At 38.0% G+C, this 13,935-nt stretch overlaps 1 protein-coding gene across 1 annotated transcript in view; it reads left to right on the top strand.

The window, feature by feature from the left end:
• Positions 1-13,935, top strand: part of LOC150078247 (disintegrin and metalloproteinase domain-containing protein adm-2-like) — a 232,142-nt gene that overhangs the window by 112,047 nt on the left and 106,160 nt on the right. The window lies entirely within an intron of this gene.

Below are 13,935 nucleotides of genomic sequence, written 5' to 3'. Positions count from 1 at the left end.
TAGTAGAAGAATTACTTGTTAGTTCTTCTACTATATGTCTAGTGACATTATTAATACACGCTGTTGCTAGTGCAATACTGAAAGTAAACTTTACGAAACAAAGATATAATGGTTGGTGACAAGGGACTGCTTTCTTGCCAAAAGAAAAGAAAATAAAGCTTGGAACATTGTTCACCAAAATGCTACAACAGAGAACCTTTTAAACTATAAATGACTGAAAACTGAAGCACACCAAATTTGTAGAAAAGCCAAACCGGATGCGTGTATTCGATTCACTTCTACCATCTGCAGAAACACTGATCTCAGAATAATCTGGAGAAAGATCTGTATCCTCGGTGGAAAGTGTCAACAAATTAAAGCCACTGTCATGGAAAGGGATGGATATTTCTTCTCCAACTGATATTACAGAAACATTTGCGGTCACTTCATCATCTCAGTATTATGAAGACTCATTTAGATGCAAAAAAATGTCTGTGGAAAAATATAAAATTAACTTTGTTACAAACTAGTCGTATTCTTATGAACTCAATGAAGCTCTCCAGAATTCTCGAGATAGTTCTGCTGGACCAGATGCCATTTTCTACATAATGCTTCGTCACCTCAACTCAAACTCAAAATCTACACTACTGAAATTTTACAACAGAATCTTTGAGGAGAATGTTTACCCTAATACACGTTATGTTATGGTAGCCATAGCAAAATCAGGGAAAGATGCTTCCTCCCCTAGTAGTTATCATCCTATATCTTTGACCAGCTGTTCAGGAAAGATACTAGAAAAGATGGTTCACAGGAGACTTGTTGTCTGCTTTATTGAAGATTAAGATGCTATAATACACCATCAATTTGGTTTCTGCCTTAACAGGTCTACAACTGATGTCCTCATCAAGGTCGAAGCTCACATTCGAAATGCTTTTGTTAAAAAACAGCACATGGTAATGATAACTGCTGATATTACCAAAGCATTCAACACAACATGGTTTAGTTTCATGCCAACTATACTTCGGAGCACACTGGGAAACTCAAAATTTATACGGATGGCTTCAAGTCCCACTCACATGTAGGTACAGCAGCTGTATTCCCTTTGCATGTAATCTCAAAATCCCTTCCAGTTGAGTGCAGCATACTTTCTGCAGAACTATATGCTATACAGCTTGCATTAAGTGAAATATGTCAAAAGTCGTATTGCTGTGTCCTAATGTATTCCGATTCGCTCAGTGCTATCTCAGTCATACAGGGTAAACAACATTCTCACCATCCTCTTCTACAAGAAATTGGCTTTCTTATCAACCGATGTCAAAAAAAAAAAAAAAAAACCACTCTGAAATAACTCATTGCTGGATTCCAGGACACTCGGGAATAGAAGGCAATGAAAAACAGACAGTGCAGCCAAGTCAGCATCAGAACTGCCAAACAAAACAATGATGGTACCATACGCTAATTTTAGGCAAATTATTATTATAGCAAGTGAAGATGAATAGGCCCAGATATGGAGAAATCAAACCAACAATAAATTCCAAGAAATAAAACCGAATCCAGAAATATTAAACTCAAGTATCAGAAAAAGTCGCAGAGAAGAAGTAATGCCTGCCAGACTACGAATTGGCCACACTCACCTTACGCATTATCATCTATTAGCTAATGAGAATCCCCCACTCTGTTATCAATGCCTAGTTCACCTTACAGTAAAGCACATCTTATTGGTATGCCCACACTTCAGGAATTCCAGACTAGTTTGCTTCCAAAGTCTATGTCATAATCAGAATCCACCTACCCTTCAACAGATATTAGATAACTCTGCATATCTAGATGAACTCTTTAATTTCAATTGGCAAATCGGATTTGACAAACGAGTCTGAAAATAATTGAGTTACATTAAAAAAAAAACCTGGAAAGACACATCTTGGCCTTTGATGCCCTTGTGTCTTAAAACACTTAATCAACAACAACAACTTGCACACTAGCAAGGCTTTTGTGGATTTATTGGATGATTGTTTTCTACAGCAGCATGTTAGAAAGGCAACAAGAGCGAGTAACACTCTTGATCAGATTATCAGCAGTGATTATTCATGTATTAAGAATTTACAGATAAAGGAACCACTAGGTGGCAGTGATCACAGTGTACTGATGTGGAATTTACTTAAAGATGTAACTACCATCAGGGGTAAAGGGAAAGGTTTTTCCTGTCATAAAGGTGACTACAGTGGTCTCAGAGATTTTTTAGGTTCTGTACAGTGGAACCAACTGATGATGTAGCCAACAGCAGATTCTAAATGGGAAGCATTCAAGGAAGTAATTTTGGAAGCTACTAGGTTTTTGTTCCAACTAAGAAATACTGCTCTGGGTTCAGGCCCAAATGGATTTCAGATGAACTAATGAGACTTGTGGCAGAGAAGAAAAATGCATGGGATGCACATAAATTGTCAGGCGACACAGAAGCCTATGGTAGATACAAGCTACTCTGTAATCAAGTCACAAAGGAGGTTAGGAAAGTGAAGGCAGATTAAGAAAAATCTTAGGCAAAAGGATGCAAAGAAAAACAGCAAAGACTTCTTTACTTATATAAACTCTAAAAGGATGGGGATAAATCAGATTGGTCCACTTGATATCAATGGTTTGACTGTAGATGATCATTCTCAAATAAATGAGTATTTTGTATCTACATTCACATGAGGAGTTATTCAAGGAGAGGGCCAGATGTTTATCAAACTCTAATAGGGAGTTAAATGATTTTGTAATAACTGAGAGCAAAGTGGAGGAGAAATTGTTGAAGTTAAGCATAAGAAAAGCACCTGGGGTGGATGGGATCTATCCAGTTATATTAAAGGAGGCAGCAAAGGAAGTAAGCAAACCCTTAGACATAATTGTGAGAGCATTCTTGCACTCCGGGAAAGTCCTCATGGACTTGAGATGTGCAAATGTATCTCCAATTCACAAAGTGGTATCAAAGGGTGACATGAGTAATTACAGATCTGTTAATTTGACTTCTGTTCCAGGAAAAATAATGGAGTCACTGCTTAGAGAAGCATTACAGGATCATCTAGACAAGACAGTAGTAATAATTCAGACGCAGTATGGGTTTGTCAAGGGGAAGTCTTGTCTGACCAATTTGACTGGATACTATGATCTGGTCACAAAGAAACTGGATGCAAAAATAATGTTGATTTCATATACTTGGATTTCAGGAAAACTTTTGATACTGTTGCACATAGAAGATGACTAGTACAAATTGGAGCAGTATGGCATTAACGGCAAGTTGCTACAATGGATAAAAGGATGGTTGAGTGGTAGAAGATAGAGTGGTGATCAATGGGTACTGCTCTTCTTGGACTAATGTTATTAGTGTTGTCCCTCAGTTTTTGGCATTGGGCCCATTGTTGCTTTGTATATTTATCAATGATATTGATGATGGTATATCAAGCTTAATGTCAAAGTTTGCAGATGATACAAAGGTTGGCAGGGTTGTTAATAACAGTAAAGATAGTATGCTGCTGCAACAGGATCTGGAAAAGTTGGGTAGATGGACTGAGAAGTGGCAACTGAAGTTTAACATTGACAAATGCAAAGTACTGCATATGGGTAGCAGTAACCCCAGAGAAATGTACCAACTATGTGGTGTTACACTCAGGATAGTGGAGAATAAAAGAGACTTGGGGTTAATTGTGCAGTCAGATATGAAATTTTCTGAGCAGTGCAGAAGGCTGCCAGAGTAGGTCATTGGGTCTTGTCAATGATATACAGGAATTTTGCTAGCAGGAATAATGAGGTGATTATCCCCCTGTATAAGGCAATGATCAGACCACACCTTGAGTACTGCATACAGGTCTGGAAGCCTCATTTTTAGGAAGGATGTAGAGTTACTAGAACGAGTACAGAGAAGGGCAACAAGACTGATTAAGGGAACAAAGGGGTGATCTTATGAAGAAAGGCTTAAGTTCTGCAAATTGCAGCTTCTGGAGACTAGACACCTGCGCAGCAATCTGATTGAGTGGTATAAGGCCTTTGGTGGATTGAGCATGCTCAATGCTGATGGGATTCTTCTTCTTGCTCAGATTACAAACCTGAGTGGGCATAGATTCAAACTGAGGAAAGACAGTTGCAGAATAATGTGCGGAAGTTTGCCTTTATCCAGTGGGTAGTTGATTGCTTGAATAAACTTTCATCAGTTGTTGTGGAAGTTGATAACTTAAATGAATTTAAGGCAGAACTAGAGAAACATTTGGAATGAATGGATCAAATGGGATTTTTTTTTTTTTTTTTTTGGCTGATGCTGTATAAGCTTGATTTCTTGCATCATGTTCCTCTACTAATCCTAAAGTTGAAGCTGTTTGTGCAGGGCAAGGTTTGTTGAAAGTGGAATGCAACTTGCGGCCATCAGCAAAATTATGGATAAGATTTTCAGTCAATGGAAGAAGGTCATTAATATGCAAAAGAGAATGGGTGGGAGAAAGAACTGAATGATGAGCATTAGTGGAGAGGTTAGTAGATAAAGAGCTAGCTACCATCACCTGCAGTGAGTGGTTAAAGAGAAAACTGGACACCCAGTTACAAATAACAGTTGGCAAACCATAAGATGGAAGCTTATTTAGAAGGCTTTATGCCAAATACAATCAAAATCCTTTGAAAAATGTCAAGAACAACTGCTTGAGTTTCACTAAACTTTTCTATTGAATTTGTCCATAGATAAGTAACATAAGTCAATATATCAAAATTCAATAACATAAGTCAGTATATCGAAAGTGCCTGCAATTCTGCCTAGACACAATACAAAGGAGTATATGATGTGAGCCGTGTCGGTCAGTTCAGCCCTGCAGAGATTGTGCAAGGCTCATCTGGTAGAATTTTTCTTGGCATGCTCTGTGCTTGTTAACAGCAGAGACTGCTTCTACAGGGATGAGATACTCTTAAGATACAAGATACAAGAATGAGATACAAGAATTAATCTACTGCTTCAACAGCTAATGCTGTTGAAGCAGTAGATTAACAGTAGACTAATAGATTAACAATAAATTGCTAATATTATACATAATAGATAAACAATAGCCGCAGGCAGAGGTGAAAGTGATTCTTGCACTTTTTCTATTGGATTGAGCAGCAGCCTGGAAAGCAAGATGCTAGGGATTTCTAGAATTGCTGGGAGTTATCATGGAACAAGTAAATACTTGGGGGGGGGGGTGTTCAAGTAACTAAGAGTAAGAACAGGTGCTAGTATAGTTGCATGTATACCAATGCTGGGAGTATAGTAAATAAATTCAACGAATTTTGAAGTGATCAAAGGCAGATATTGTTGAAATATCAGAGATGTTTTGTCACAGAGATATAAAGAATGCAAAATGCGCATTTGGATGGTTCTGTGCGTAGAGAAAGGACAGACAGGATAGAAAAGGAGGAGGGGTTATGCTGTTAGTTAGGAAACACATAAAATCTAAGGCCATGCACCCAGTTGACATGTGTGGCCAGTGCAATGTTGAGTCAGTTTGGTATGACATAAAACACAGGGAAAGCATAAATGAGAGTAGGAGTGTATTATAGGCCTGATGATTCTGAGAAATACAACGGACAACTGTAAAGTGATATAGAGTGGGCCAGTAAATCAGAATGTCTTATAATGGGGGATTTTAACTTTCCAGATATTGACTAAAAATTTGTGGATTGGCCACTTGCACAATAGCAAGACTTTTGTAGATTTATTGGATGTTTTCTACAACAGCATGTTTGAGAGGCAACCAGAGGGAGTATTGCTCCTGATCTGATTATCAGCAGTAGTTATTCATGCATTAAGAATCTGCAGATAAAAGAACCACTAAGTGGCTGTGATCACTGTGTCCTGATGTGGAATTTACTTAAAGATGTAACTACAATCTGAGGTAAATGGAAGGGCTATTGCTTTCGTAACGGTGACTGTTTTTAAATTCTATACAGTGGAATCAACTGATGATGTTCTAACAGCAAATTCTAAATGGGAAGCATTCAAGGAACTGGTCTTGGAAGTTACTCCACTTTTCATACCAACTAAGAAATGCTGTTCAAGGATTAGGCTTAAACGGATGTCAGATGAACTAATGAGACTTGTGGCAGAGAAGAAAAGTGCATGGGATACATATTATCAGGAGACACAGAAACCTTTGGTAGTTATAAGCCAGTCTGTAATCAAGTCACAAAGGAGGCAAGGAAAGGCAGGTTATGAGAAATATTTGGTAAAGGATGCAAAGAGGAATAGCAAAGACTTCTTTACTTATGTAAACTCTAGACGGAAGGGGATGAATCAGATTGGTCCTCATTCTATCAATGGTTTGACTGTTGATGATCATGCTCAGGTAACTGACAAACTGAATGAGTATTTTGCATTGACATTCGCACATGAGGAATTTGGTATGGTGGAGGCCAGATGTTTATCAAACTCTATTAGGGAGCTAAATGATTTTGTAATATATGAAAGGAAAGTGGAGGAGAAACTGTTGAAGTTAAACATAAGAAAGGCACCTCGGGTGGATGGGATCTATCCAGTTACATTTAAGAAGGCAGAAAAGGAAGCAAGCAAAATCTTAGCATAATTATGAAAGCTCTCCCTGGTCTCGGGAGGTTCCCATGGACCTGGAGATGTGCAAATGTATCCCCCAATTCACAAAGGGGGATGAAAGGGTGACACAAATAATTACAGGCCTGTTAGTTTAACTTCTCTTCCTGGGAAAGTAATGGAGTCACTGGTTAAAGATCATCTAGACAAGACTGCAGTTATATTTATGACACAGCACGGTTTTGTTAAGGTGAATCTTGTCTGACCAATTTGATTGGATACTATGAAGTGGTCACAGAGGTACTGCATGCAAGTACCTCTGTGACCACTTATATGGTACTGTGTGCAAGTACCATGTAAAGCTTTTGATACAGTTGCACATAAAAGGCTGCTGTTCAGATTGGAGCATGGCATTAAGGGAAAGTTGCTGCTATGGATAAAAGGATGGTTGAGTGAGAGAAGACAGAGTGGTAATCAGTGGATACTGCTCATCGTAGACTAATGTTATTAGTGTAACTCCCCCCCCCCCCCAGGGTTCAGTGTTGGGACCACTGTTGTTTTCTATATTTATCAATGATATTGATGAAGGTACAAAAGGCTTAATGTCCAAGTTTACAGATGATACAAAGGTGGGCAAGGTTGTTAATGACAGTAATGATGGTATGCTGCTGTAATAGGATCTGGAAAAGTTGAGCAGATGGGCTGAGAGGTGACAAAAGTACAAACTGTGTGGTACTCACTCAGGGTAGTGGAGAATGAAAAAGACCTGGGGGTAATTGTGCAGTCAGATATGAAGTTTTGAGTGCAGTGCAGATATGCTGCCAGAGAAGCTCATTCGGGGGGGGGGGTCTTGTCAGTGATATACAGGAACTTTGCTAGCAGGAATAAGGAGGTGATTATCTCTTTGTATAAGGCAATTGTCAGGCTACACCAAGGTCATTTTATAAAGGGTGTGTAGGCTGCTGCAATGAGTACAGAGTAGAGCAACAAGACTGGTGAGGGGAACAAAGGGTTGCTCTTACCAAGAAAGGCTTAAATGCTGAAAATTGCAGCATTTGGAGACTTGGCTCCTGCGAGGTGATCTGATTGAGGTGTATAAGGCTTTGAATGGTTTGAGAAAGCTCAGATTAAGAACTTGAGTGGGCATAAATTCAAACTGAGGAGGGAGAGAGAGAGAGAGAGAGAGAGAGAGAGAGAGAGAGAGTGAGTTGCAGAATAGATGTATGGAAATTTCCTTTAGTTAGAGATTAGTTGATTGCTAGAACAAACTTCCATTTGTCATTGTGGAAATTCATAGCTTAAATAAATTCACAGAGGAACTGGACAAACGTTTGGAGTGAATGTTTTTATTTATTTTTTTTATTGTGATGCTGTATAAGCTTGCTTTCTTGCATCATAGGCCACGACTAATGGTAATCACCAGTGTTTTTTACAGTGCTGTTGTAGAAAATAATCATCCAGTAAATCAACAAAAACCTTGCTAGTGTGCAAGTGACCAATCCACAAGTTCCACGCAATATCTGGGAAGTTAAAATTTCCCATTATAAGACAACTGATTTACTGGCTGTTTCTATTTCTCTAATGACTATGATGAGTACAATGAACAGTTGTACATTGTACTCATCAGTAGTCATTAGGCCTATAACAGAATCCTACTCAATTTTGTTTCCCCATTGCTTATGTCACATCAAACTGACTCAATTGGATGCACTTCCTTAGATTTTATGTGTTTCTTAACTAAGAGCTCCACCCTTGCTATTCTGTCTATCCTTTCATTGTACTACCCAAATTTCAATTCTGCATTCCTTATATGTGTGTGACACCGCGTCTCTGATATCCCAACAATATCTGCCTTTAATGTTTTGACTAGCAACTCAAATTCATCAGATTTATTTACTCTTATCATTGGTGTGCCTGCAAGTATACACGCACCTGTTTTGACTTTTAGTTACTATAAGCAGTGTGCACTGTATATATATAAGCATCCCTTGCACTTATGCTCTTTGTGTAATGCTATTTTTAACAGCTCTGATTCAGTTTTTACGTTAAAAATGTTTTTACTTGCGCTATTTGGAAAAAAGCATTACATTACTTAGAAATCATCATGAAACCTGATGTGCATGCATTGTACTTGTTCTGTGCAGTGATGCAACAAGTACAGTGCATGCACCCAAGATAACTGAATTGTACACAACAAGTTGCAGTGGTACATTGCGTTATACTGTTATATCAGCATAATGATTAATATGCGAGTGACTGCGCCAAAATATACAGCCCAGCATTCGAAGGAATATCGTGAAAGAAAGAAAGGGAAGTTGGACAGAAATGTGCCAAATGAAATTCAACAAGAGTGTTTCATTATGCCTGGGAGTTCTCAAACAGCACCCAAAAAAAACTCGAGCTGAAATAATGAAGGAATATCATGAATGGAAGAAAAGGAAATTAGAAATTCAAACTATTCCTAATTATAATGAAATTCATTCATCAGGCTACTATGCCTGATGAATGAATGAAGGAATATTGTACACAAAAAAAGCAAAATTAGAAATGGCTAATAATGAGATTCCTGATTTCATCCCTATAGTGTCTAAATGAGCTGACAGTGAGTTTGAAAAACTAGTGTATAAAAACCCATTTCGATTTAGTTGCAATGTTTGTGATCATTTATGGTTTCAATTAGATTTGAAACAATTTCCAACAACTTCATATGAATTACTTCAAAATGAATTTCATTTACAAGAAGTGAGTACTTTCATGATGTGTAATACATGTCATACTTCATTAAAAGAGGGATGTATATCAACTATGGCCATGTCAAATGGATTTATATATCTAACATATCCTACTCATTTGCCTCCACTGGGTGTAACTGAGCATTTGATATCACCACGATTACCCTTTATTCAAATTCGCCGTTTACATTATGAACATGGACAATATGGATTATTGGACAAGTAATAAATGTATTGGTTAACATAAATATGATGGTTCATCAATTACCTAGAGAATTAGATAACGATTATGCCATTAATGTACATACAAAAGAAAGACTCATAAAAGGATGTGTGCAGAAGAAAATAGTGAAAATATGGTTACGGTATTTGATAAATTCACCTTTGTATATATTATACAGCATAAAAGTGAAAGTGAGTGACAATTTCATGTGGACAAATGATGATAGTGAACAGGAACATTCAGATGAAATTGTGGAACCTGTTAACAATGATGATGAACTATTGTTAATTCAACAACAAACATTATTGTAGTTTGAAGATAAATATTTATGTATAGCACCGGGTCAGAAATCATCTCCAACAAGTCTCATATTTGATATTCATGCAGAAGGACTTTCTTTTCCAGCTATATATTTGAGACATGCACAAAAATTTAAAAATGGATTGAAAATTACTCCCTTTATGATGGCATTGAGTGAAATTCGTAAATCTGATCGTCATAGAGTAACTCCCAACATTTGCTGTACATGGCAATGAAAATTATGTGAATGTGTACTGCAGAAAATTTGCAAATTGCATTTAATTCTACAAATGCTTTAGTTGCAGATGAAACCCATGAACTGGTTGCACAAGATTTATACCACGGATATCATTCTGAAGCACAATTAGCAAGTATGCAAAATAAAATTCGTAAAATGTCAGTGACTGAAACTGGAACTTCCATACATTCTACCATTATTGAAAGGAAAACAGTACATGATTACTACAAATATAATGTGGTCGATGAATTGGTAAACTGTGCAATCGGTACTTTAGATTTTTCAAATTTGAGGACAATGAAACAGTTAGCATTAGCATTAGTAGAGGCATTTGATGCAAGAAAGCAAGCTTATGCAGCATCAGCCAAAAAAAAAAAAAAAAAAAAACCACTTCCACTTCACCCCTCTGTTCATTCAAAATACCTGTCCAGCTGAGCCTTAAACTTATATAGGCTATCAACCTCCACCACAAGGGATGGAAGTCTGTTCCACCAACCAACCACCCGCTGGCTAAAGGCAAATTTCCGCACGTCTATCCTACATCTGTCTTTCCTCAATTTGAATTTATGCCCTCTCATGTGATTTTTCTGAGCTAGGGGAAGAATCCCATCAGCATTGAGCATGCTTAAACCATTCAAGGCTTTATACACCTCTATCAGATCGCCTCACTGGTGCCTAGTCTCCAGACACTGTAATTTGCAAAACTTAAGCCTTTCTTCGTAAGAGCACCCCTTTGTTCCATTCACTAATCTTGTTGCCCTTCTCTGTACTCGTTCCAGCAGCTCTACATCCTTCTTGAAATGAGGCCTCCAGACCTGTATACAGTACTCTAGGTGTGGCCTGACCATTGCCTTATACAATGGAATAATCACCTCCTTATCCCTGCTGGAAAAATTCCTGTATATCATTGACAATACTCTATGAGCTACTCTTGCAGCCCATCTGCACTGCTCAGAGAACTTCATATCCGCCTGCACAACCACCCCCAAGTCCCTTTCATTCTCTACCACTGTCAGTGTAGTACCACAGAGTTGATACGTTGCTCTGGGGTTGCTGTTTCCCATGTGTAGTACTTTACATTTGTCAATGTTAAACTTCATTTGCCACCTCTCAGCCCATCTTCTCAACCTTTCCAGATCCTGTTGCAGCAGCATAGTGTCAGTAGTGTCCTTGACAACCCTGCCAACCTTTGTATCATCTGCAAACTTGGACATTAAGCTTGATATACCATCATCAATATCATTTATAAATATAGAAAACAATAATGGACCCAACACTGAGCCCTGAGGGACTCCACTAATAACATTAGTCCATGATGAGCAGTGTCCATTGATTACCACTCTCTGTCTTCTCCCCCTCAACCACCCCTTTATCCATAGCAGCAATTTGCCTCCAATGTCACACTGCTCCAATTTGTGTAGCAGTCTTCCATGTGCAACAGTATCAAAAGCCTTTCTAAGATCGACACCAGTTAAACGAGTTTGGATGAAATTTCCTGAGTCAAAAATAGGACATAACCTTCAATCTCATTATAAACAATATGCGAAAGATAAACATTTACCTAGTCAATCTGTACCTATCGTAAAATGGTCAACTACGATTGCATTCAAGAACAATAGGAAATTAACATGTAGACATACACAATTTCCTTTAGTGTATGTGCTTGTGCTTTGATTATACATAAATCTCAAGGAGAGAGACCTTCGATAAAGTTGTATATAATTATGAGAAAGATCATCAACAGCAACTTGTATACATGGTGTTATCTCAAGTGACCTCATTTGCAAGGTTTATATATTACAAATCCCCATGACGATTTCAGATTTCACCATGGCACAGCTACTAGTAATATAGAACTTCGCACTGAACTAGATCGCTTGAAAAATAATAAGCTACAGTCTCTACAGGATGAACTGCATGATTTCATACAAAGTGGTATATCTATATCATCAATGAACATACAGAGTTTATGGGCCCATGTTCGAGATATCGAAACAGACACAGTCTTACAGCAATCCAAAATATTGATATTAAGTGAAATGTGGTTGGATAATGATGAACGTATATTACTTAAACCATTCCAATGTCTGACTCAATTTAAAAGGTCAGATGTTTGTAGTGGTGATGTTGCGATATATCATCACCAGTTCCTAAAAAGGGTGACAAATCCCTCCAATCCAATTATCGTCCCAATGCAATTACTTCTACTTTTTCTAAAGTAATAGAGAAATCAATTAACCACCAACTCAAACTATCTAGAAACATTCTGTCTGATCAATGATCGCCAGTATGGATTCCATCAGTGTCGATCCACTGGTGATATTCTGGCTTATGTTACCCATTTATGGACAAATTCAATGGAAAAGTTGGGTGAAACAGTTGCTCTTGACATCTTCAGGGCTTTCGTTCATGTTTGGCATAAATGTCTTCTAAATAAGCTTCCATCCTATGGTTTGCCAGCTGTTTTTTATAATTGGGTATGCAGTTTTATCTCTGACTGGTTAATGGTAGGCTCTCTATCTTCTAACTACTCCACTAATGCTGGTGTTCCCCAGGATTCAGTTCTTTCTCCCACTCTTTTCCTCTTGTATATTAATGACCTACTTCCATTGACCAGAAGTTCTATCTATAATTTTGCTGATGATAACACATTGCATTCCACCTTACAGTTTGAGAAACTTTGCCCCCTGCTCAAACAGCTTCAACTTCTCGAATATCCACTACCATTTCCTTAAATGATGATCTCCAGGTAATGGTAGTGGGGCAAAGATAACTTAATTTCAATCCTTCTAAAACTCAGTCCTGTCTTATATCTCGCAAAAAGGATTCTTCTGCTCCTATGTTTATCTTTGAGACGCTCCGATTTCTAGGCAAGATCTTGGGAATTACCCTGGACGTGTAATCTCTCTTGGCATAAAGCACATTACAAATATTGCTTCTTCTGCATCTAAAAAACTTCGTTTTCTCTTTTTCTCTTGGCGTTACTTTTCTTCCAAATTGTTGTTGACTCTGCAGAAATCGCAAATCCGGCCTACCGCGGAATATTGTTCCCACATCTGGGGTGGTTCCCCCGAAACCTCTCTCAGGCTTCTAGATTCCATTCAAAAGGGGACAGTTAGGTTAATTAATGTCTCATCTCCAACAAAAAAAAAATAAAATAAAAATTTATGATGTTAGGGTCACCCGTAAATGATTACATCTACCCATATATTTATTTTGTCTGTAAATTGCGTGTGTTCTCTGGTCGATTTGCCTGTTTTGCTGGACGAAAAAACCCCGGTTTCTGGGGGGAAAACCTTGCTATCTACGCCTGAGACTGACTAACTCAGCCACCAAGTAAAAAAAAAGCCCATTAAAATTCCTTGAATCATCGATGGGATTCGAACCCCGCGCCTTATCCACCCAGTGTGGGGAGGACGGTGACGATACCACTGTGCTACCAGCGCAGATAGTCTCATCTCTAACAGAGTCTCTCCACTGTCTGTCTCATAGACATACTGTTTCTGCTGCATGCCTTTACTACAGATACTTCCACGGGCACTGTTCTTCTGAATTGGCTTCTGTAATTTCCACCCTCTCTTTCAAAGTAATCCGAACATGTGCCACAACCAGTCAACATCCTTTTACTGTCCAAGTTCAAACTCGCAGAACCAACTTTTCTTCTTCCTCATTTATTCATTCAGTTTCCGTTTTCTGGAACAACCCTCCTTCATATGTATTTCCTGAAAATTACAATCAACAGAAGTTCAAGTCTAATGTCAACAAGTATTTTCTTTCAACTTTTCAACCTTCAACCCATGCACGGTACTAAGTACTATAGATCGTGAAAAAAAAAAAAAAAAAAAAAAAAAAAAAGTACCAGTACATAACAATGGTGCTTGAGAACCAAAAAAAAATTTTGTTTGGAAAACATTTATTTAACATGATA

Source organism: Mastigoproctus giganteus, chromosome 11 (assembly GCF_048544385.1).
Source record: "Mastigoproctus giganteus isolate SK-2022 chromosome 11, ASM4854438v1, whole genome shotgun sequence".
In the NCBI taxonomy this organism is placed as follows: Eukaryota; Metazoa; Arthropoda; class Arachnida; order Uropygi; family Thelyphonidae; genus Mastigoproctus; species Mastigoproctus giganteus.
The sequence above is the reverse complement of the archived record's forward strand: the minus strand, read 5'-3'. Positions and strand labels throughout refer to the sequence as shown.